Source organism: Lissotriton vulgaris, chromosome 4_1 (assembly GCF_964263255.1).
Source record: "Lissotriton vulgaris chromosome 4_1, aLisVul1.2, whole genome shotgun sequence".
NCBI classification, from domain to species: Eukaryota; Metazoa; Chordata; class Amphibia; order Caudata; family Salamandridae; genus Lissotriton; species Lissotriton vulgaris.
This window is the reverse complement of record NC_141691.1, coordinates 999,564,271-999,590,129: the sequence shown is the minus strand read 5'-3', so window position 1 is coordinate 999,590,129 and position 25,859 is coordinate 999,564,271.

Here is a 25,859-nt window from a genome sequence, read left to right as displayed (position 1 = left end):
TTGCTATTAAAAAACCAATGAAATTCACAGAAAAAAACCATAGGTTATAGTGGATATATAGTTAGGAATTTGCATTTACAAAACCTTGAAAATTCAATGAAAAAACCATTGGTTTTAGGCCATATATAGTTAGGGATTTGCATTTACAAAACCTTATTTTACTCGCATAAAACCATTGAAATTCCATATATAGTTAGATGCGCTAACTATATATCGCGCACCCGCAATCCACTGCTGATGATGTCACATATTACATCATTCATGACATGGTCAGTGACATCACTGATGACATCACTGATGACAACTCAAATGACATCACTGATGACATCTCAAATGACATCACTGATGACATCACTGATGACAACTCAAATGACATCACTGACAACATCACAGATGACATCATTCATGTGTTAATACGATGAACCTCTACAGACTCTGATATATCCTTAGATACACTCAGTGAAAACAGACACTCACAGACTGTCACTCATCCATGGAGTTACTCATACACCTAGACAGTCATGCAAAGAATCAAACACACCTCCAATTCCTCAACTATACAGTTATACACACCTTACTTATTGAAACATATTCTAATACATATTTACTCTCTTATACAATCCTTGATACATGTTCACAATGATCCATACAGCCACTCACACATTCACTGGCTGTTATGCACAGTTATTTATATATGTTAACTCTCACATGTACTGTGTTTTACATATGTACTTACTTTGACATGTAGCACTGAGATATCCATTCACTCACCAATACACTCATGCACACAGTCAACCGCCCATATAGCTGTTTCCACATGCACTCTTGAACTGATACACCTAGTGAATCAACTGCTTACACATCTATGCACAGAATCACACACCTCCCAGCCACCCACACACATACTCAGTCTCCCATACAAATACTTGAGCAACCAATGAATAACCCATATAGTTATTTATATAGCTACTGATCAACACATGCAGCAGTTTACAGAACAACAGATATAATGATACACAAATTAATACAGTTTAATCACTAACCTATGCACTCAGTGAGACACATTTAATCACTCACTCATACAGTCAGTCATGCACCTACTAAATCCTTCATCCAGACACTTATACATCCACTCATTCTTCAATATGTAAGACATATTTTAACTTTACAGAAACATACAGTCACTGGATGTTGTGATCAGTAATGTCATTTGAGTTGTCATCAGTGATGTCATCAGTGATGTCACTGACCATGTCATGAATGATGTAATATGTGACATCATCAGCAGTGGATTGCGGGTGCGCGATATATAGTTAGCGCATCTAACTATATATGGAATTTCAATGGTTTTATGCGAGTAAAATAAGGTTTTGTAAATGCAAATCCCTAACTATATATGGCCTAAAACCAATGGTTTTTTCATTGAATTTTCAAGGTTTTGTAAATGCAAATTCCTAACTATATATCCACTATAACCTATGGTTTTTTCTGTGAATATATATATGTATGTATGTATGTATGTATATATATATATCCACTGGGTTTTCCCACACCTCTTAGATGCACTCCAGCCGGTAGCGCTGCAAAGGACGAGAAACGGACACCAAAGTAGCGTGGTTAAGCAGGTCTTTATTTGCTCACAGCTGATGTCAGGTCAGATGCATTTCGAATAACAAGTATTCTTTATCAATTGACTGGACACAGTCCCCTTTCTATTTTTATACCCCGTTTTTTTCTTCTATTGGTGATGCTTTCACCACCCCATATGTGATTGTTAGACATGAAAGAAATACTAGACATGCATACATGCTAAGTTTATTTGCCTTTTCTGAATAACTTTGTGTTGTCTGACACATAGATGTTGTTGACATTTCTTTGTAATGTGCACATTGGTTGTTATTACATGAATCTATAAACATGACAGTATAGTAAGTGGCTTAAATGCTTTTCAGGGACACCCCGCAATGGCCTCTACTTGTGAGAGGGCACAGTTTGTAATTTGCAGATTGTGTGTATGTATACATGTATACTCAATATCATAGATATAAATAAATAAATATGAAAATTAGATATACGCACACCTTGGTATATACATACAAAAATATATATATATACGTAGCAATAAATATATTTTAAAACCATTAAATATCTTGGAGATAGATAAAATGCTTAAAATGCATATATTCTAGTGCAATTGGAATCACAATCAAGCAAAAATTAATTTCAAACTGATTAAGGACCTAATATAATTAAAATCAGTATAGGCAACTGTCCTAATTGTATGTGCAAATTGTCGCAATGTGCAAAAATTGTCATATGTGCAAATATTGCATTTGAGCAGCTGTTTCTTGTATTTCTAAACATTGTCATAAAGTGCATACAAAAAAAGGGTTATCTGTGCAAGTTAAAGTGCAAAATAGAAATAGAGTGGGTATGTTAAAAGATACATACAAAAAATATATATTGTATGTATTGGGAAAGACTAAAAACATGTTGTATTCCATTATAAGGGAAACACAAACATGATAACAGTTTGTTTGGAGTAGCAAAGTGGATGGCGGACAAATACCGGTATACAGCAGATTTAATTAACTTTAAAGCCAGAGCCACTATATTACAGGAAGTTGTGTCGGTCCTCCGTATTATTGAGTCCATTTGGGTGTTTGCTGCCTAGCTCGAGGATATATTTACATTAAAACTGCCTTAAACTCTTCTCTCGGTTGCCACCCCGGAGAGGTTCAGACACAGCAGCTATGACAAAATATTTATGTCCTTGAGGTCATTTTTATGGACAGCCTTGAAATGTCTGGCCACCGGGTACGTCGGGTCATTATTAACAATGGCCCATAGGTGCTAGAGTATCCTGACATGCACCTGTACCTTGGTGCTGCCCACATATCTGAGGCCAAAGGTGCATGTCAGGATATATACGGCGTACTCGGTTTTACAGTCAAAGCATCCCTTGATCGTTGACTCATAAGGGCTGAATGGAATGTTATATTTGGTGGTTGTAACACCAAATTTACAAGCCCTGCATGATGAGCATTTATAGAAACCATCCCTTTGTTTTAGCCAAGTAGATGTATTGCTCTTTATGGTTTCTGGATGACTGTGGACTATCTGAGTTCTCATAGAGGTGCCTCTGCGGTATTTTATAGTGGGCCTGATGGGCACCTCGGGTGATATCACAGCATCCGTTAGAACAATTGGCCAATTTTGAGTGATGATAGACCGTATCTGGCGATATTGGCGGGGGCATTTGTTGTTGCCTCATCTACCTCCGGTCCATGCTCATCAGTGCTATTGTTTTTTGAGGGATCCAACAGTGATTCCCTTGATCTTGTTTTGGCTTTGTTGAGCGCTCTGTTCAGAGTGCATGTCGTGTATCCTCTCCTACGGAATCTTTCAATTACCTACCTCATGCAGGTGTCTTGTTGCTCAGTACTGCTGCATATGTGTTTAATTCCGAGGAGCTCTCCGTAGGGGATGCTCTCAATTATGTGTTTGGGGTGAGAGCTGGTGGAATGTAACGTGGAGTTACCCGCCGTCGCTTTTCTATGTAGGGTAGTTTTAATGGTGTCATTCTCCACATACACTTTGACATCTAGGAATTCAATCTCTTTGGCACTAATGTGGGAGGTGAATTTTAGGTTGACCTGATTGACATTAAGGTTGGCAATAAATTCTTTAGCATTTTCTTCACTGCCCTGCCATAGTATAAAAACATTGTCTATAAATCTCAACCCCAACCTTACATGTGTGTTGTATAGTGCCGAGTGTTCTTTCTTTAGGACCTGCTCCTCCCACCAGCCAACCAAAAGACAGGCGTAGCTGGGGGAGAAGCAGGACATATATATATATATATATATATATATATATATATATATATATATATATATATATATATATATATATATATATATGCACCCAGGGAGATGAGGTCCCCATGGCTAAAAATTGGCCACTGGGAGGGGCCCACTTGAACCCCTTCCCATTTATATATATATCTTTAAAACAATAGGGGTCAGGCCCTTGGGGATTGGGTCTCCAGGACCCCAAAAATGGGAAAAGAAGGGGGCCACACAACCCCCTTCTGAAAAAAAATCTGGCATTGCGCCGGAGGCCCGCCCCCTTCCTGCAATACTCTGCAAACCCGCCCCTTGGCGTGTTGTAAGTTGGATCATTAATTCCCCTTGAATACTGAGGGTCCCTCAGGATTCAAGGGGACTTAATCCCCCAACTTACAACGTGCCTGGGGGTGTGTTTGCACAGTGGTGCAGGGAAGGGGTGGGGCCTGATATTACAAGTGTGCAAACACACCCCCTGGCAATATGTAAATAGGGGATTAAGTCCCCTTGAATTCTGAGTGTCCCTGAGGGCCAACTAGCCCACCAGGTTCCTCCAGTGAGTGCCACAGAGCTGCATTGCAGAGAGGTGGTCCAAGGCCGCGCCCCTTTTTATACCACTCTGCAACGCAGCTCTGTGGCGCTTACTGGAGGTAATGGTGGGCTAGTTGGCCCTCAGGGACACTCAGATTTCAAGGGGACTTAATCCCCCACATTATTGTATTTCAGCCCTGGGGAGGCGTTGGTCCCCAGGGCTCTGGGAGGGCTCTCATTGGCCCCAACATTTTTTTAGTGTAAATTGCTCCAGGGAGGTTGTAGTCTCCGGGGCATGGGCAGACCCAGCGGGTCTTCAAACCTACATATTTTAAAGTCCCCAGGGGAGATGGTGGTCCCCAGGGATGCAGGAGGGCTGCACAAGCCTGAACTTGAGTGTTTGTCACTACCACGACATGTAGAGATTAAACATATATGTCCTACCTTTTACCTACAGGGCACCCTGCTCTTACGGCTACGTAGGGCATACTTTATTGGTGACGTATATATAATAAAAGGAGCATTTAAGGCTTGGCAAGTAGTCTTAAATGCCAAGTTGAAGTAGCAGAAAACTGCACACACAAGCCCTACATTGGCAGGCCTGAGACAGGTTTGAAAGGCTAGTTATGTGGGTGGCACAATCAGTGCTGCAGGCCTACTAGTAGCATTTGACTTACAAACTCTGGGTATATGTGATACTACTTTACAAAGGGCTTAGTAATAGATCAAATATGCCAGTCAGGTATACACCAATGGCACCATGTTAAGGGGAGAAGCACATGCACTTTAGCTTTGGTTAGCAGTGGTAAAGTACTCAGAGTCCTAAGGCCAAACAATAATCAGCAAAACAGGAGGTAAAAAGCTAAAAGTAAGGAGAAATACCACCCAAAGGATGACAGGGCTAACAGTATGTCATAGAGTATCTTAGAATGGAGGGGCGTAGAGTGGAGTGGTGTCAGGTAGAGTGTTGCAGAGTGAATTGTTGTAGAGGCTAGTGTTGTACAGTGGAATGCTGTAGAGTGTAGTGTTGTCGAGTGGTATATCATAGAGTGTAGTAAAGTGCTGTAGAGTGGGGTCTCAGAGAGTGGGCTAGAGTATTGTGAAGTGCTGTAGAGGGAAGTAGCATAGAATGTCATTGAGTCGAGTGGCATACAGTGGGTTAGAGTAGAGTAGTGTTGAGTTGAGTAGTGGAGTACAGTGGAGTTGTGTGTCATAGAGTACAGTGGAGTAAAGTGGATTAGTGTAGCATACAGGGAGTTGCATAGAGTGTTGCAGAGTGGAGTAGAGTGGCAAAAGAGTGAAGTAAAGTGTTGTAGAGTAGAGTGGCATAGAGTGGGGTAGTGTGGTAGATTGGAGGGGTGTTGAGGGGAGTAGAGTGTCGTAGAGCAGAGTAGAGTGGAGTGGTATATAGTGCATTGTCGATGAGTGGACTTTAGTAGAGTGCTGTGTAGTTGTGGGCAGAATTGGTGGAATTTCATTCAGCAGGATTCCATTAAAACTCTTTGGAATTCCATGAGGGGGCAGATTGGGCACCACAATGTACAAAGCATACCCCTCGGTGCCCGTTCCTAAGTATGTAAGGGCACCGAGCGGTATGCACACCATTCTTATTTACAGTGTGTGGTATACAAACAAAATCATATGCATTCTAACATTTATAAAGTAGCATGATTACACTGTCCAACACCTCAATTGATTCTCGTAATTAGTTCCAAGTTCACAATGCCATTACAGCTATAACTGTAATGGCATTTCATACAGCCCAAGTAGGCATTCCTTTTATTTCTAAATCAGTATGCTCTCAGTAAATATCTCTACAAATACTCAAGTAAAAAATAAAACAGTTCCTTATATAATCTATCATTCTTAGTCAGATTGCATATATATACTTGAAAATAATCAGCAGCGAATACCACAATCTCATTACACTGTGTATGATAGGAAGGATGATTCATTTATGATCGAACCCACTCTGGAGGGCACAGTATTACTCTTTCCATAGAGATTTTTTTGATATAAATTTCTATTATGGCTGCCTATTAAGCCAGGTCCACAGATCACAAAATATCCACAATAGAGTAAAGGTTTGTCAAGCTGCCTTTGTCGTTTTCAAAATCAGCATAGAGCTGCCTTTTTCGTTTTCAAAATCAGCATACGAGCTGCCTTTGTCGTAGCCGTGTATTGGAAAGCAAAAGGGGCACCTGCTTTTAAGGAATGGTTGTCTGTGTAACAGCTGAGATGACATCAGTAAGGGAACGGATAAAGCATGTGGGTGGGAATGGTGCTTGCAATGACTAGGACATGATCCCGAGAGTCATGACACCCAAAGCAGACGCAGAGCATCTTTAACGTCTTACACAGCTGTTATCCAAGGATTTACCCTTTCCCAACTCTAATGCTGGTACAAGGGGGGGGGGGGGGGGGGGGGGGGGGGCATCACTTTGCCGTACACACTTGAGATAATAATCCGAAAAATAGTTAACATGGAACCAGGTTGTATAGGATGGAAGAAAGTAAGATGTTTCAAGAGATGGAATGAGTGAACGAGGTGAACTAAGGTTAAAATAGTCTTATAGTCCGATGAAGAGGGCTATACCCGTTGTTAATGGCACTGAACCTGGTGGGTGAGGGTCTATACGGAGAGAGAGGGCCTTTAACAACCAGTATAGACTGATACAGAAGGGATAATGATATTAGAACGTGCTACCCACTGAGTGCGGAGTTTTCTAAATTAATAAAAAGGGAGCAGCATAAAGACAAGCATTGGAATGTTGGAACAGAAGGCTCATACAAGCCATTATTAGCCCTGAGCCACTTCAATATCTCCAGTGGAGCTCCCACCATTACAATGCTCTAATATGTGTTAAATTACAGTTAAATTCCTTATGGTTAAACAAAAATGAGCTAAACTGCACTGTGTAATATTTTTAATTAGAGGAAATCGCCCTTCTGGTAACAATTGGCATGATACAGCCTGATAATGATACATTAATACCAAATCTCAAAAAGAACAATTTTAAAAAGTGAAGAGAGAAGAAACTATAGACAAATGATTGGGCTACACACATCGAAAATTATGAAAGAGCCTGAATGACATTGCATGAGAATTATTACCATTTCCATGTTTTCACAATTCGAGACACGCATATGTTATGTTACGGTGCATTCAGAATCCGTCAATAGGGTATAGTTCAGTCAAGGTTTCTGGCTACTCAGCACGGTTTTCTTTCTTTCAGCAACACTGAAATGAAAGACCTTGGAATGAGTCTTAAATTCCCGACAGTGCCTGTAAACTAGAGCAAGTATTCGTACTGCTCGTTTCACAAATCCAGGGCGCCACCTTTCGCTCTTTGGATAGAATGCAGTCAAATTATATATATGTTATATTTCTTCCTAACTCCTGTTCAGGGGGGAAACTGTTTTTGAGAGAAAGGGTCCGATGCTTTGGCGTTATTGCTTGGCTTTGGTGCTAATTTATATCGGTGCTTGGCGATTTTCTTTTATCAACAAAGTAGATTTCTGGAGATGGTACTGTGTGGCAAAAAAATGTATGCACATTTGTTGTGATGCGGTTTCTTGTGACAATGATGCGTTGTGCTATCGTGTCTTGATTCTGTGCTGCATCACAACAATATAACAGTGTCGTTGTGTCGTGCCATGTTATATTTTGTTTTTTTCTTATGTTTTTTTGTTATGTTATATTGTTATGTGATGATATCATCAAAAGCTGTCACATTTCTAGGAAAAAATCAGCACATTATTTAAAGTTCCAGTATCAAGCAACCATATACCACTGTCTATGGTGGTAAAAGATCTCTGCCCCACCTCTTTCACTACTTAAGGCTAATCGACCCCAGAGACCTGTCTTAAATGAGCACTTTCCGTGCTCACTTTAAGGGAGAAGGCCAAAAGTAGCAAATGTCTAGCTGTAATTTGGTAATGTATGAAAGCGCAAACAAGATAATCACACTTCATGACAGGAACATATTGTTTTTCTCAATTTTATACCGCTGTTTGATGAATTTGCATAAAACATGAAAGCCAGAAAAGGAAGCCCAGTGCAGGGTCAGGCAGGAATCCACGACCAAAACATGCTGCACACAGTCAAATCAGGTGGGCTCAAGGTCTTGGCCAAATGTGTCGCACAGATCAGAATGGATAAATTGCAGGGGAAAGTGGTGCATCATACAAAAATAAGAAAAACAAGTGTGGGTTAAACATGCTAAGTATATGGCAAATGTCATGCAGATCCATCAACAGTGCAAAAATTATTTTTATATATATCTATATATATATTCACTGAAAAAACCATGGGTTATAGACCATATATAGTTAGGAATTAGCATTTACAAAACTTTATTTTACTCACACAAAACCATTGAAATTCCATATATAGTTAGTTGCACTAACTATATATCGCGCACCCGCAATCCACTGCTGATGATGTCACATATTACATCATTCATGACATGGTCAGTGACATCACTGATGACATCACTGATGACATCATCTAGTGACTGTGTTTCTGTAAAGTTTAAATATGTTTTACATATTGAAGAATGAGTGGATGTAGAAGTGTCTGGATGAAGGATTTAGTAGGTGTGTGACTGACTGTATGAGTGAGTGATTAAATGTGTCTCACTGAGTGCATGGGTTAGTGACTAAACTGTCTTAATTTGTGCATCATTATGTCTGTTGTTCTGTAAAGTGTTGCATGTGTTGATCAGTAGCTATATGAGTAACTATATGGGTTATTGATTGATTGTCCAAGTATTTGTATGGGAGACTGAGTGTGTGTGTGGCTGGCTGGGAGATGTGTGACTCTGTGCAGATCAATGTGTTCTTGTATCAATGATTGTATAAGAGAGTAAGTATATGTTAGTATATGTTTGAAAATGTAAGGTACTCTATGTTTAACTGTATTGATTAGAAAATGGAAGTGTGATTGATTCTTTACAGGACTGACTAGGTGTGTGAGTAACTCCATGGATGAGTGGCAGAGTGTGAGTGTCTGTATAGGTGTATGAGTGCATATGATAGTGTTGTAAAGATGAGTGATTGTATGTATGAATAATTGTATGGGTGAATGAGTGAATGTGTGTGTAGACATAGGAATCAGTGAGTGCGTATGTAGTAACTAGTATTGGTGTGTCAATGGTTTAAAAAATTATATTCTGTATTTTACACTGGATGTAACAGAGGTTATATTAAAGTGTGAGGAGATGCATTGTATTGTCACATGAATGATATCATCAGTGATGTGACCATTGATGTCAAATGAGATGTCATCAGTGATGTCATCAGTGATGTCATTTGAGATGTCATCAGTGATGTCATCAGTGATGTCATTTGAGATGTTATCAGTGATGTCATTTGAGATGTAATCAGTGATGTCATTTGAGATGTTATCAGTGATGTCATCAGTGATGTCATTTGAGATGTCATCAGTGATGTCATCAGTGATGTCACTGACCATGTCATGAATGATGTAATATGTGACATCATCAGCAGTGAATTGCGGGTGCGCGATATATAGTTAGTGCAACTAACTATATATGGAATTTCAATGGTTTTGTATGAGTAAAATAAGGTTTTGTAAATGCTAATTCCTAACTATATATGGTCTATAACCTATGGTTTTTTTAGTGAATTTCAATGGTTTTTTAATAGCAAATATCAAAAGCTTTAAAATGCCAAGTACGTGGTAGGTAAAAACATTTTCGTGTCTATGCACGCTGATGTGCTTTGAACGCTGCCCCCCCCTCTTTTCTTTTAGGAGTATTCTCTCTTTGCAGATAGTAAAGGGTAGGTAACGCAGGCCTTTGCCCCCGTTGTAATCCGTCGTGCCTGCTTCCCTCTCCATTTGATTGATTGTTATCCAAGCATTTACTGTTTTGGAATTGGTTCTCTTTGGTTCATTCTCTATTTACAAACAAGCACAGAGTTGCAATACTCTGTTTAGTCTTTGCAGATAGTGAAAAATCGTTAGAAAAAACAAAAGGAATCAAGCAAAATCAGTAGGCCACTAATGGGATCTCTTTTTGACCTCGCTAAAATAGAAACATTAGGAACAACCTCTGGTGAAATGAAGCATGCACGAATGACTGAGTAAAATATCTATCTAATGTTTCCACGACTCTGAAGATCATTTTTATCTTGGGGAAACAAAGTTGTCATGTTCATGCGGTTCTCAGAAACTAAATCCCTTTTTGTGAATTCAAGTATCGCAATGGATGGTACGTAACTACCTCAAGCTCAAACTAGTGAGAGGAACTGAGCTCGACGCCATGATGGCTGCAAGACAGCTCGGCTCCGCCGCCTACCCCGCCCAAAACAACGACAAACCCTATGCAAATATTATAAATATATACAACACACCAGCAAAGTAACAGGGTAAAATGTTTTATTAAATAACTATTTACATGGCAGCCTGCTGCAACATCGATCCAAATGCATGCCGCCGTTCCCGGGAATTCTCCCCGACTACTCTGCGGCCTACGAGATGGAGAGGCCGGGGCGTTGACTAGGCGGGGCCTCCGGCCGCAACCACAGCATCAACGATCGCCGCTGACGGAGGGGAGCCTTGCCGGTGAGAGCCACTGATCTGAAGAACCGCTGCCTGCAGTGCCTCCCTGAGCCACTTGACGGAGGCCCCCAAGGGGCGGTGTGCTGGCGCGGACTCGGAGGGGGAGCTTGGCTCCTGCCCCCTCCCCAAGTCTTGTTGCCCTGGTGTGGCCTGAGATCGCCCCCGACATAGGCGGTCGACTCCTGGGGTCAGGCGGAACTTGTTGCCTTTTGGTGACTCTTCCATTCTGGACCTTGTCCCTCAATCCTTTTGACCTGAAGACACGTCCTGCGGTGCCCTGGTCCAACCATCACATATACCTGCGCCAGGAGACGGCGTGGGGTGCACTGGAAGGGAGAGGCGGTGCGAACGAGCCTCCCCCACCTCCCCAGGTGGAGGTTTCTCAGCTACACCCAGCGCTTCACTCGGCTACCTGAGTTGCGCCCGCTCCTGCGGCACAGAGCCTCGCTCAGCCAGCTGAATTGCGCCTGCTCTTGCTATTACAGCGTCTCACCCGCCATCCGGCTGAATTGCACCCACTCTTGCGGTACAGCGATAGGCGGCTGCCACGGAGCTCAGGAAATGGCGGTCGGCTCCACAGACTTGGGCCTGGCCTGCAAGGATGGCTCTGGGCAACCCTGGAACTCGGACGCTTGACTGCTAGGGCATGGGCCCCATTCCCAAAAGCGTCCCCTCAGCCTTGAAGATTCTACAAGAGTCACCGGGGCCCCCGACTCCCGAAAACTTCCGGTGGGGAGCAACTGCCATGATTGCACTCGGAATGGCCACGACGTAGCCACGGAATGCTCTCATGCTGACGCCAGCTTCAGTCTGAAACATCCAGAAACACTGTAGACTACCAATTCAATCAGTTCCGGTGGAGCCCCAACATGACCCGGTAGAGAAGAACTTGCCCTCCCCTCTTTGACTGATGGTTCTTGTTGCCTGTCCCTTCTGTTGTCATTTAACAGAACTTTTTGGACAGCTGAAAGGGGTTCTGTTCCGACCGCTGGTTGGTGGAGACATTTTGACTATATTCTGGACCTGCCCGGCCTCACCCAAAATGGCGTCGGTATAAATGAGACTCGCAACTCCTTGATGTGTACTGGTTGCTCAGCCTTGATATCACGAGATATGTATGCAGTTTTTGAGCACATGGCGGGCGGGGACGGGTACTGATTGAACATTTGGACATCCCTATTGATATTAAGTTCTGATGTATTATTCATTACTGTACTATTGAAAGTTCGAATTAACGTTACTCATGGTACTTGCCCGCAAATGTATATCTAGATAATTTCATTGTAACTGTTAGACACCTTAATTCCTGCAACCTAATGGCCCGCCCATTACGTTTTTCTACAGTGTATAGGTCCCCTCATCATATAAGATTCCAGTTTGCTCTGTGGCCGGCCAACATGGTTGTAGGCCCGTATTTGTATACTGAAAAAAAAAGAGTTTTCGAAGGAAGTATGTAATCAGCGTCATAACAATCGTCTAGGTTGGTAGGGTTTTAGAATAATGGCTGTTATTCCCAAACAATAGAAGACAGATAATGCAGACCCTTTGCCTGAATTTTGGATTGATTGAAATTTGTATCCGTCACACCAGCCCTTTTTCCAGAATTGTTAGAAAATGGTCGACCGTAGCTTAAGGTATCTGCCGAATGTAAGGTGTGGTATTTTGTCCCATAAAATAAGACTAATTGAGAAACAAATACACGAAGAGGGAACTCGAATTTAGAGACAAACAAAATGAAACATTTTTTGGCATCATAAGAAGGGGAGGATATGTTACACAGAAAAATAATGCGAAAGGGATAGCCAAGATCTGTTGTATCACACGTTCCTGCAGCTAGTCTGATACATGGTAAGTAGAAGCTTTTTCGTGTTTGTGTGCGCTGACATCCTCTGAATGCTGTATCCCCCTCCTTTCTTTTCTCCTCTGTAGGTTACATCAGAGTTCCGACTGAAGAATGGAGTGGACATGGACCGCACCGTGCTCCATGTAAGGAAAGACATAGACAAGCGCTGTGAGATATTGCATGGAGTGCAGACCATCACTGGGAACGTAAAAAATTGTATGGTGTGACTGTGCATACATGCCCTGATTGTATGGTATGAATGTGTATATATTCCATATGCCCGGCCGATAAACGTTCTGTTTGCACAACTGCCGCGTCAGAAAACAACATCGTGACGCGTCGCGTAACCGCGACGTATCGCGTTGTCGCGTAATGCGTCATATGACGCGCCGCGTTAGCGCACCCGGAAGTGCTCCGGTGCGCGAGGCGCGAAGCGCAGCTTCCCGTAAGCGATCCGGGGCGCGGCGCAGAGCGCGTAACGTAAGCATAACAGGTCATGTGACTTGTTAATAAAACTTTTCATTGGTTCATTTCACTTTTGGGTTCCTAATGATGTAAGGCTAGGTCATGTGACCTAAAAATAACACTTTTCAGTGGTTGAGAACTATTTTTTGTCCCAAATGATGAAAACCCCTCCTTGTTTCCTCACTCTGACTTTCATCTTTGTGAGAGGAAGACCTTTTTTCATCACTTAGCAATAGCAAGTGTTGTAGCTTCAGCTGGTGCATCCCCACCACCACCACCACCTCCTAGGAAGAGAGTACCACCTCCTCAGGTGGTGGTTGAGCAAGAGGTGACCCCCCCCACACCTTCTTGTTGCCTGATTCGGCCAGCTCAATCGATCGAGCATGAGACTCTGTTGTGACCTGAAGAACCGCTGCCTGCGGTGCCCTCGCAATGCGGCCAGATCCCTGAATGTGTGCAGGGGGACGGTATTTCTCACTCGGCCAGCAGAGTTGCGCCCACTCTTGCGGCCTACGACATGGAGAGGCCGGGGCGTTGACTAGGCGGGGCCTTGGGCTGCAACCACAGCGCCAATGATTGCTGCTGACGAAGGGGAGCCTTGCCGGTGAGAGCCACTGATCTGAAGAACGGCTGCCTGCGGTGCCTCCCTGAACCGCTTGACGGAGGCCCCCCAGGGGCGGTGTGGTGGCGCGGACTGGGAGGGGGCGCTTAGCTCCTGCCCCCTCCCCAATTCTCGCTCGGCCAGCCGAGTTGCGCCCACTCTTGCGGCCTACGACATGGAGAGGCCGGGGCGTTGTCGGGGTCCAGCGGAACTTTTTGCCTTTTCGTGACTCTTCCATGCTGCACCTTGTCCCACAATCCGTTTGACCTGAAGACACGTCCTGCGGTGCCCTCGCAATGCGGCCTGGTCCCTGAATGTGTGCAGGGGGATGGTATTTCTCGCTCGGCCAGCAGAGTTGCGCCCACTCTTGCGGCCTACGACATGGAGAGGCCGGGGCGTTGACTAGGCGGGGCCTCCGGCCGCAACCACAGCGCCAACGATCGCTGCTAACGGAGGGGAGCCTTGCCGGTGAGAGCCACTGATCTGAAGAACCGCTGCCTGCGGTGCCTCCCTGAACCGCTTGACGGAGGCCCCCGAGGGGCGGTGTGGTAGCACGGACTGGGAGGGGGCCCTTGGCTCCTGCCCCCTCCCCAAGTCTTGTTGCCCTGGTGTGGCCTAAGATCGCCCCCGACATAGGCGGCCGGCTCCCGGGGTCCAGCGGAACTTTTTGCCTTTTGGTGACTCTTCCATTCTGCACCTTGTCCCACAATCCGTTTGATCTGAAGACACGTCCTGCGGCCTGGTCCCTGAATGTGTGCAAGGGGACGGTATTGATTGGATCAAGATGGCGGCTTCACACAAAGCTGACTCAAGTGTTACTGCTGATGCTATGCAGACAAAAACTGGTTTTCAGTTTGTACATTCTTCAGGATTTTTCCATCCAAGGCTGGTTGAGAGTTTGTAAAAGGATGGCTTCAGATTTTCAACATACTACTCTTCAACATTCTTCATAAATGTAATTCTGGTCCTGCCGCTACTTATTGGAGACATTAAACTATACTCTGGACCTGCCTGGCCTCGACCAAAATGGCGCCAGTATGGGAGCGACTTGCAACTCCTTATGACGTTCCAGTTACTTAGCCTTGACGTTATGGGGGATGTATGCGGTCTTTGTGCACATGGCGGGCGGGGAAGGGTACTGACTGGGAATACGGACAACCCTATTGATGTCGATTTTTCATTATTGATTATTGTATTAATAAAGCTTCGAAGTAATGTGACCCATTATACTCGCCCATGGTGTGCGTATGGACGATTTTATTGTAACTGATCCTGTTATACTTTCAATTAAAAAATCAACCCTCACTGATCCTACAACCGTTTATCACGTTTAGTTTTTTCATTATTGATTATTGTATTAATAAAGCTTCGAAGTAATGTTACCCATGATACTCGTCCATGGTGTGCGTATGGGCGATTTTATTGTAACTGATCCTGTTATACTTTCAATAAAAAAATCAACCTTTACTGATCCTGCAACCGTTTGTCACGTTTAGTTTTTTCAATTAAATGGCTCGCTTGTTACATACTCCTATACCCCTGGCTTTTCAAAGACACCATCTTGTAGAATAAAGGGCTACGTCAAGGGTGGTATTGCCCAGAATGTCTTGCTTTCTAGTGCTCGTAATGACGAAGCCAGAACTGCCGAAAGGGATTCTGGTCCTGCCGCTACTTATTGGAGACATTGAACTATACTCTGCACCTGCCTGGCCTCGACCAAAATGGCGCCAGTATGGGAGCAACTTGCAACTCCTTATGACGTTCTAGTTACTTAGCTTTGACGTTATGGGGGATGTATGCGGTCTTTGTGCACATGGCGGGCGGGGAAGGGTACTGACTGGGAATACGGACAACCCTATTGATGTCGATTTTTCATTATTGATTATTGTATTAATAAAGCTTCGAAGTAATGTTACCCATGATACTCGCCCATGGTGTGCGTATGGACAATTTTATTGTAACTGATCCTGTTATACTTTCAATTAAAAAATCAACCTTCACTGATCCTGCAACCGTTTGTCACGTTTAGTTTTTTCAATTAAATGGCTCGCTTGTTACATACTCCTATACCCCTGGCTTTTGAAAGACACCATCTTGTAGAATAAAGGGCTGCGACAAGGGTGGTATTGCCCAGAATGTCTTGTTTTCTAGTGCTCGTAATAACTAAGCCAGAACTGCCAAAAGGGATTCTGGTCCTGCCGCTACTTATTGGAGACATTAAACTATACTCTGGACCTGCCTGGCCTCGACTAAAATGGCGCCAGTATGGGAGCGACTTGCATCTCCTTATGACGTTCTAGTTACTTAGCCTTGACGTTATGGGGGATGTATGCGGTCTTTGTGCACATGGCGGGCGGGGAAGGGTACTGACTGGGAATACGGACAACCCTATTGTTTTCGATTTTTCATTATTGATTATTGTATTAATAAAGCTTTGAAGTAATGTAACCCATGATACTCGCCCATGGTGTGCGTATGGACGATTTTATTGTAACTGATCCTGTTATACTTTCAATTAAAAAATCAACCTTCACTGATCCTACAACCGTTTGTCACGTTTAGTTTTTTCAATTAAATGGCTCGCTTGTTACATACTCCTATACCCCTGGCTTTTGACCCTTTCCTACGCGCGGTCTGTACTACCGCCCTCGGGCGATCTATGTAATGAACAGACTACCATTGCCGAAACACAAGGGAATGCATCTCAGAGAGATAAGTCAAGTACGTGGTAGATAAAAACATGTTCGTGTTTATGCACGCTGTTGTGCTTTGAACGATGCCCTCCCCCCCCCCCATCATTTAGATTACCACCGCCCATTGCACAAAAGCGTACCGGGCGCTCCTCACGCAAAAAAATCGATTTTTTAAAAAAGAAATTTGCCCCGCGGGGCCCTTTTAAAGCCTCCACATCAAACCTAGGGGGTCAGGGAGGATCTACTATGCCCCCTTATGGTCATCTCCCCCTTCGTTTTGGCCTCCTCTTGTCTCTCGATCCTACCGCTTGACGGAGGCCCCCGAGGGGCAGTGTGGTAGCGCGGACTGGGAGGGGGCGCTTGGCTCCTGCCCCCTCCCCAAGTCTTGTTGCCCTGGTGTGGCCTAAGATCGCCCCCGACATAGGCGGCCGGCTCCCGGGGTCCAGCTGAACTTTTTGCCTTTTGGTGACTCTTCCATTCTGCACCTTGTCCCACAATCCGTTTGATCTGAAGACACCGTATGGACACCGATTCTTTTGTGGAATGCCAGGTCTTTATTGTTTCAACAGCTATGATGCGTTTCGGTTACCACAGTAACCTTGCTCATATTCAGAAACGCCGTCCGCGTTTTATTTAAATACCCACAGTGCTAGTGAAAAGTGTGAACTCTATGGTAGTCCCATGTCACATGATCTAAATGGACATAGAAGACATACTTTCACAAATGCGCATTGCTTTATCTTTGTTTAACAAATTTGGTGCTCCACAGGTATGAGTTTTCATCTTTTAAAACCATATGATTATTCACACTGGTATAACCAATTAATGTTTTTGACAAGATAATGTTTGTTTAAAAGACCATTGTGTATGAGCACATGATTGTTGACCGTATAAATGCAAAACAAATATGTTTAGGCTTTCTAACATTGATATGGCTATTTGGCATTATAAGGGTGTATCTTTCCAAATAAGAAACATACAGGGCATAATATATATAATAAAAAAACATGTTGTCATTTGAATATGTAATGCTAAAACAATAAATAGATTTCAATTATTAAAAATCAATCATTGATAATTGCAGGTGCAAAATGTGCAAAACAGTCCCCCTATGGCCATATCTTAGTTGTTACTGAATAAATTCGTAGCATATACTCCCAAACATACAATAATAATATTTTAGAACCAGAAGAAAATGTGCAAATTTAGAAAAGATGTAAACAATTAAATAGCATCCTATTATTATAGGTATATCTGGCTATGGTGTGCAATGCGCTAATTATAAAGTGCTCTATTTATGTGCAAAAAGTGCAAAACATAATAATTTATCCCTCACCAATGGATTTAAAAATGTCAAAATTGTAAAAGAACGAGAAGGGTCGGTTACAGCTGAGGGAGAGTAAACCTAATATACAGTGCTTGTAGAGTGGTATATCTTTTTATTATATGCATTACAGAAAGTTGTGGAGATCTTCTGTGTTGTTAGGACCCCTTGGATGTTTGTTGTCTAGCTCTAAGATCATTTTGGATTCAAGTTGTCTCAGAGTTCATTTCCGATTGCCTCCATGAAGAGAAATGGGAATAGCTGCGATGACAAATTAACGGAGACACTTGAGATCGTTACCATGCACTGTTTTAAAATGCCTGGCTACCGTGTTTGCCGTGTCGTTGTTGACACTTGCCCGTAGGTGTTGTAGGATCCTGACATGCACCTGTAGTTTGGTGCTGCCCACGTATCTTAGGCCACAGGTGCATGTTAGGATGTACACAGCATACTCGGTTTTGCAGTTGTAACTGCCTTGTAACTTATACTCATTAGGGCTAAAATGAGTCTTATATTTTGTGGTGTTTATGCCAAATCTGTATGCTCGGCATGAAGAGCATTTATAGAAACCTTGTCTTGGTTGTAACCAAGTGGATTTTTTGACAATGGTTTCCGGACTTTTTTTGACTATTTGCGTCCTCATTGAGATGCCTTTTCTAAAGGTGATGGTTGGGCAGTCTGGTAAGTCTGGTGCTAGGACTACATCTGTAAATATGATTGGCCAAATACGTTTTATAATGGTTCTAATTTGGCGCTCTTGTTGGGTAAAGGTCAAGATGAGTCTAGGTATGTTCTCTTCTTTGTCTTTCATATGTTCAGCATTAGGCTTGGAAGGTTCTAGTAGGGAATCTCTAGGTCTATTGTTAACTTTTACAACTGCTTGGTTGAGGTATATATATATATATATATATATATATATATATATATATATATATATATATATATATTATAAAAATCTCTCATTAATCAAGACTCACTATTCTTAATACTCATTAGCACTTTATAAACCAGTTTAATAAGTAAGTACATTTATTATGTATAGTTAATTAAAACCAGTACATTTACTACATTTAAAACAATTTCTTAAAATATGATAAAAAATATAGTCTGTGTAATCGTCTTTGTCAAAAGGCATGCGGTGGGAGACTGAGGGTAGTTGTCGGGCAGTATTCCTTGAGCCAGGGCAGGCTAGACTTTTGTGGCCCCAGGTTCATCCATTAGGTCCCAGAGCCAGGAGTTGCTGCCAGTTGTAGATTTTGCAGGCTTTGCTCTATTGTGGTCAGATATTTGACATATCTACAGTTCAGTTTTGTGTTTGCAGGGTTCAAGCATGCGAGCACAGCCTGCCTTCGCGTGCTGGTTCCTATCTGCTTGAGCTGGTCCCTTAATAGCTGTTGACGAACTTGTCGGAACTCTTCACAGAGACAGGTCATATGTAGTATGTCTCCGGTTGCTAGATTGCAGAGCGGACAGTATAATGAATTTATCATGCTGCCTCAAATCAAAAACAATGGATTTACACAGGTTGTATTATAAAAATAAGTATTTTTTATATAGACTTAACACAAGACCAAACAACAAAAATCCACAATACTGCACTCAAAAATAGACTTTAAAATGGTAGAAAATAGCTCAGTTCTCTCAAGTTGTAAGTGCGACACTTTACTCTCAAAGTACCTTGGATGCGTTACGCAAAGCAAACAAAAGGGTCGCAGGGAAGGTGATGCGTCGGTTCCTTACTTTCAGGGGAGTGGATGCGTCGGTTCCTTACTGCTGCGCAGGAAAGTTGATGCGTGCTTCCTTACTGTGTGGGGCGGTGATGCGTCGGTTTCTTACTGCTCTCCGGTACGATACGACAAGATGGTACCTCAATGCGATACTTCTCTCTGGTGCAATGCGACAAAATGGGGTCTTGGTTACGATGCAACAACGTTGATGCAATGCATGCACGCCAGACAGCTGTGCGGTGACTCGGGGATCTTTGGAGCCTCAACAGGCCCTGCGACATACTTCTCCGGCGATGCGACGGCGACCTCTGTGGTGGCAGGACGTTTCCCGGTGATGTGTCACGCTTCGGCGATGCAATGGCAATAGCGGCAGAGGCAGCAGCGGCATACTTCCTTGGCGATGCGACCGTGACTGCTGGGGCAGCGACGCGCTTCTCGTCATTGAGTCGCGCTTCCAGCTCCCAGCGACACACAGTCTCTCAGAAGGCCCAGCACACAGCAGCAGGCACTTCAATTGTCAGAAGGGGGAATTCAGGGGGGAGCAGGTTGGTGAGGTCTTGTATCCCTGAGACTTCAGGCAGGAGGCAAGCTCAAAGTTCAAGCCCTTGGAGATTCTTCTTCAAGTTGATGAAAAGCACATTTAGTCCTCTTCTCCTTTCTTTAGCAATGAAGCAACCACTGCAGGCCCACCCCCAAACACACAGCACAGGGGTAGTCTCCTCCTTCAGCTTCCTGGTTCTTCTCCTCAGCAAAGGTTAGTCTTGATTCCCCGAAGTGATATCATGTTCTGGGGTCTGAGTCCGCCTTTTTATACTCATAAATCCTTTGTCCTCTGAAGGCAGAGGGTCCTGTTCCTCGTCAAAACCAATTCTGTGCAGTCCTGGAGCACTTTGTTTACAAGACTACTTTTCTTCTTTATCAGGGTGGGCCAGGGTCCTCAGTCACACCACAGGAGGTGGAGCCAGCATTGTGGAAGGCAGGCACAGCCCTTTTCAGGTCCCAGGTGCTACTCCTCCCACCACTCTACATGCAGATGGGTCTATTCAGCCCTGTGCTGACTCACCCTGTCTCCTGCAGCCACCCCAGCCTCTGTCGCTCACAAACCAGACAAAGGAATACACAACTTAGCTGAGGCAGGCTTGGATAGTTAGGCAAGAAAATTCCTACTTTATAAAAGTGGTATTTTCAGACACAGAATGTTAAAACCAACTTCACCAAAAGATGTATTTTATCATTCTGAGTTCAGGCATACTAAACTCGAATTTCTACCTAGTTCCCTGAGTCAGTTAGGATTATGAGACATTATAATCAAACTGCCCATTGTGGCCTATGGGGAACAGGTAGCCTTGCACTAGTGAATTACAGCCAATTTTGTTTTTCACTATCAGGACATGCCACACACATCAGGGCATGTCCTACCTTTTACATACAATTCACCCTGCCCTTGGGCCTACCTTAGGGTTGACTAATATGTAGAAAAGGAGAAGGGAAGGTTTAGGGACTGGCAAGTGGGTGCACTTGCCAAGTCAACAGGGCAGTACCAGGCTGCACACAGGCTCTGCCATGGCAGGCCTGAGACACATTTTACAAGCTGCTCCGTGGGGTGACGCAATCAGTGCTGCAAGCCACCAGCAGCATTTGATTTACAAGCCCTAGGCACACGCAGTGCACTGTACTAGGGTCTGACAAGTAAACCAAATAAGCCAATCATGGAATCACTAATCTATACATCAATTTACCATAGGGAGCACTTGCACTGTGGCACTGAATAGCAGTGGCACAGTGCTCAACGCATCTAGACCAGCAAAACATATCAAAACACTGGAGGCAACAGCAAAAAATGGAAGGGAGACCCACGCCGCCAATGGTGCCAGGTCTAATAGCATATGTGTGTGTGTGTGTGTGTGTGTGGGTGTGGGGGGGCCTGTGTGTGTGCATGTGTGTGTATGTATGGTTAAAAAGTTGGAGATAGCTAAACCATTAGTTGACAAATGCTATATAAGCCATTTAAACCGGGCTTCACGGACCATCCATGAATCATAATTTAAAAAAATAAAGAAATCTAATTTGACATTATTTTTTTTCTCTCAATTTTTGATGTGCCAACTCATACCTGGGTCCATTGACCCAAAGCCTTTAATTGGCTGTCGGTTACAGATAAAATCTGTTTCAGCCACCATTGCAGGTTGCCATTACAGGATGGGAGATCCTGTACCTGCATCATGGAAACAAATTAAGAGGGAGCAATTCCTAACCCTCTAATTTGGGGGCCCAAAGGGATCCTTTCTGAGGTTAAAATAAAGACTGACTCACTGACTCTTTCCCACCCCACTCCTTACCACCCTGGGCTGTCTTCCTCCATCCCTAACCCTCTGTCTTCACCCCGGCCGGGCACACAGACATACAAATCCTCCCCCCTCGATGGAGACCCTCGAAAATACGCATCCATAGATTATATGCACCAATAAACTGATGACCTAGAACTCCCCCTCCCTCCTGACTCACTCCCTGGACACTCTGAACACGCCACAGCCACGCCCCCTGCACCATTTACTTCATGGTTTGGGGCTCGCAGTTCACCCCACCCTACATCATTCCCTCCCCTGGCCTACCCCCTCACCCACACCGACCCCACGCAGAGACCCCCAGTCACCCATTCCTTTCTCCCTCCCCCCAGCTCCTGAGACATCATGTCACAAAGATATCCATGCTGACTGTAATGAGAGAAAAGCCATGCCCACTATACCACAACCATCACCAGAGGTCTGGCAAACAGCAATAGGGTGAAAGGCTAAATACCCTGTCTCCGCTACCGACCTGTGCCCCCTCATGTTGCACCCCTATCGCTCCCTATCCCTCCCTTCTTCCCTCCACCATTCTTTCCTTTCTTATTGTACCACTCAATGTTCTTCATTATTGCATTTCTCGCATTCAAACCCTTTTGTATGCTATTATTTCAAAAACAAAAAATTATGACACACAAAAAAATTAAGAATTGCAGATTTCCCTTTAGGGTTTGCATCAAGGGTGTAACACAGGCCCCCGCTGCCCCCGCGTTGCGGGGGGGGCCTCGCGCCCCAGGGGGCCCCAGCCCTCACTTCATCATGAATTGGTTATGGTGCGCACTGCGCACTACACCTTTAATAAACTGCACACGCGCACCGCGGCGCGCCCCGGCCGGGGCCCCTGAGGTTCTTAATAAATGCTGGGTGGGTGCGCGTAGTTGCGCATTTTTCAGGGTGGGACAGAGCTGTTGACCAATCATGCCCTGATTTGAATATGTCTTCACAATCATGCGCATTGAGCGAACGCAATTAAAAGTGCGCGTGAGGTATCCCAAGAAGACCCAGGCACCCAGCCGATCGCGCCCGTAATTTAAATTCATTGATTAGCTCCCCGGCCCCTGCTTGGCTAATCTCGCCCTGCCCCTGCCGCTGATATGTTACATGGCCGAATTTCAATGTAATTTTTAAGCAAATTTAAAGCACCCATTAACCTTAACATGTCTGCGAGGTTGCATGCCTCTCTGTGGCCTAGAAGCCATTGTATTCAGTGTTGTGCACTTGCACATTGCATTGTGCAATGAACTCAGTGTTTTCTTTATTTTTCTGTTTTCTTCCCAAGGTTTGTGTGCTTTCTTTCGAGTGATACGATCCTGCATCCTGCTCTTCTTTGCAGTAACAAGTTTCGATCACATGTTCAAGTTTCTATTGACATGTATTGAAAGAAAATGTATATAAATGTGTCAGAAATATATTAATTTTAGCAATAAATGCTCGAATTGAATTTTTCTCTGGATGATCTGGTCTGTTGAAATGACAACTTTTCCTTACTATGTGCTTACATATTGGCTATATTTACATTGAATGTATGTTAGACTTGTGGGCTCCCACGCAGAGCTGTGTTTAATTTTTCACATGTCCCTATATTCTGGATGCATAACAGCATCTTTTGGAAGCATATGTACTCCTTGTTATTAAAATGCTGACACTGAGGGGAGAGGCCTGATTGACAGGCGCAGAATACACCTCCCAGCTTCCCCTGCTCATAAACCTGCCCATGCTTGTTTTTTTCCTATTCTCAGATAGAATCAACTGCATATAGGGTCACCCACTGATAAAATTTGAGCAAATGTGCAAATCAAAACAGAATGCATGTACACAAATTGATGATTAGGCTTGCAAAAACACAGAACAGTGACTGGCTGTGTGCTTAAACATATGTGTATATTCCCATTTTTGTAAGGGTTAGATGTTCATGATACGGTCCATGCATGTCTCACAAACACCAGGCACTACACTCAGGAGGCGATAGACGGACAGACTACCTGGGTAGTTTGGGAAGAATCGAGTCATATGGTGGAGGCACACTGTGCTTTGAAACAAGGGAGACTTCTTTGAGTACCGCAAGAACATCACAAAACCCTTATAAAGATAAACTGTATGCCAGTGCATTGCACTGAGCACGCTGCTAAACCTGGGCCACTGGAATTATGCGATTTTGTGGCTGCTGCATTTTCTGCAGAGTTATGGATTTGCCGCATTTGCAACATAATTCACCATCTACTGCATAATCTGCAGAGTTTAAATAAAAACATTTGATTCTATCTCAAACGGGTCAAAAGTTGCTAAAAATGCAGCGACACGTGTTGCAGCGCAGTGGAAGGCCTTTCACAAAGGTTGACTGGTCATCTTTCTGTTGCTGACTGCTGTATTTGAGTGTCAGCACACTGTAGTAGTGGGCTCCAGTTTCGGGGGCCTCTGAATGAGAGACTGACTGAGAGGGTGCATGAAATCTTATTATTCCAGGTGTTAAAAGTGTCGCAGAGGGGACCAGGGTCCAGGCCGCGGCAAAAACTAGGAGAGTGAGTAGCATTGTAGGCTCCAGCCTGGTTCTCCTACCGGGTCAGCCAGCAGAGAAGAGTAAAGGGCCTACACAGTAGAGCTAGCCCACAAGATGGCTAAGGTCCTGAATATAAATTCTAGAATTGACAGAGTAGGCATCAAGGTGCGGAAAATAGAACCGAAGTGCACAACTGCTTCCAACACACACACACAAATGGAACACAGACAATTGACTTTGCCTGAATGGTGTACAAGCTGAGATGCTGCTCTTTGGCCATGTAAAGCAGACTCTTGAAAGCAAACTAGCCTCTATCGCTTACTTACCCCTGTAATTAAGTTAGAAATCTGGCAGCCGTCTTCGACTCTCAATTATCTTTCACCATTCAGGTTAACTCAATGAATAAAATGATTGCTTCCCACTTCCAAAGCCTCTGTGGATGCATCCATTACAGGAAACTGAAGGCCAAATCACCCTCATCATAGTAGCGTCCCTCTCACATTTCAACTACTGTAGTTCAGTATCATCGTACTCCCAGATAAATCCTACTAAAAACTACAATGAGCCCATAACTTGGTTGCATGATTCGGTCCGATGAGTGTGTCATAAAAACAATAAAATAAAATATGTTGCTACCCATTTGAGTACTTCTAGCTAAGTTCCAGGTAATTATTCTATGCAATTGCAACAAAGGCGATCAGATATGGTGGCCCTTAATGGGGCCTGCTACAGATACCACCAGCATTTATCTACTCTGGGTTTTGCAGCAGGTCTGGGCAGAGTTTATCAGGTAAAATATATCAGGCAAAAATACCTATCATGTCTTTGATATGACATGAACACTGCTGGTATCACTGGAATTCCCCCACCAGAGGATGTTATTAAATTAAAGATTCATAAATACAGGCACTGGTAAATCCAATTGTTCACGCCCTTGGGACCTTTTGGCTTAGCCTTTTGCTTTTGGCGGTCCTGTACATCATCAGGATGCCTGGCAGCATTGTCAAAATGAAGAGAAAAAAAAGGCGAGTTGCCAGTCCCATAATTCCAATCCAGCACCCATGCATTACAAAGTACGTGCATGCCAGCGGAATGGACAAGGCACCATTTATGTTAATTTTTTTAGGTACTGATCCAAGACCGAGGACACTAATTGGGATGGTGAATAAAAAAAATATTTTTTTACCATGAAAGCACCAATTACAAAAAGAGTAACAGGGCTGGGTAGAGGGATTTCTTGCCTCTGTGCACTATGTCTGTGTGACATAAAGTGTGCTCTGACACGATACATGAGATTATGGAGAGATCAGGTGCGCCGATGGAGGAAGGTAGTGAGGAAGTCCATGTAGAAGGAGGTCATGGGCAGTGGGACAAGGTACCAACAAAGATTGCCATACTG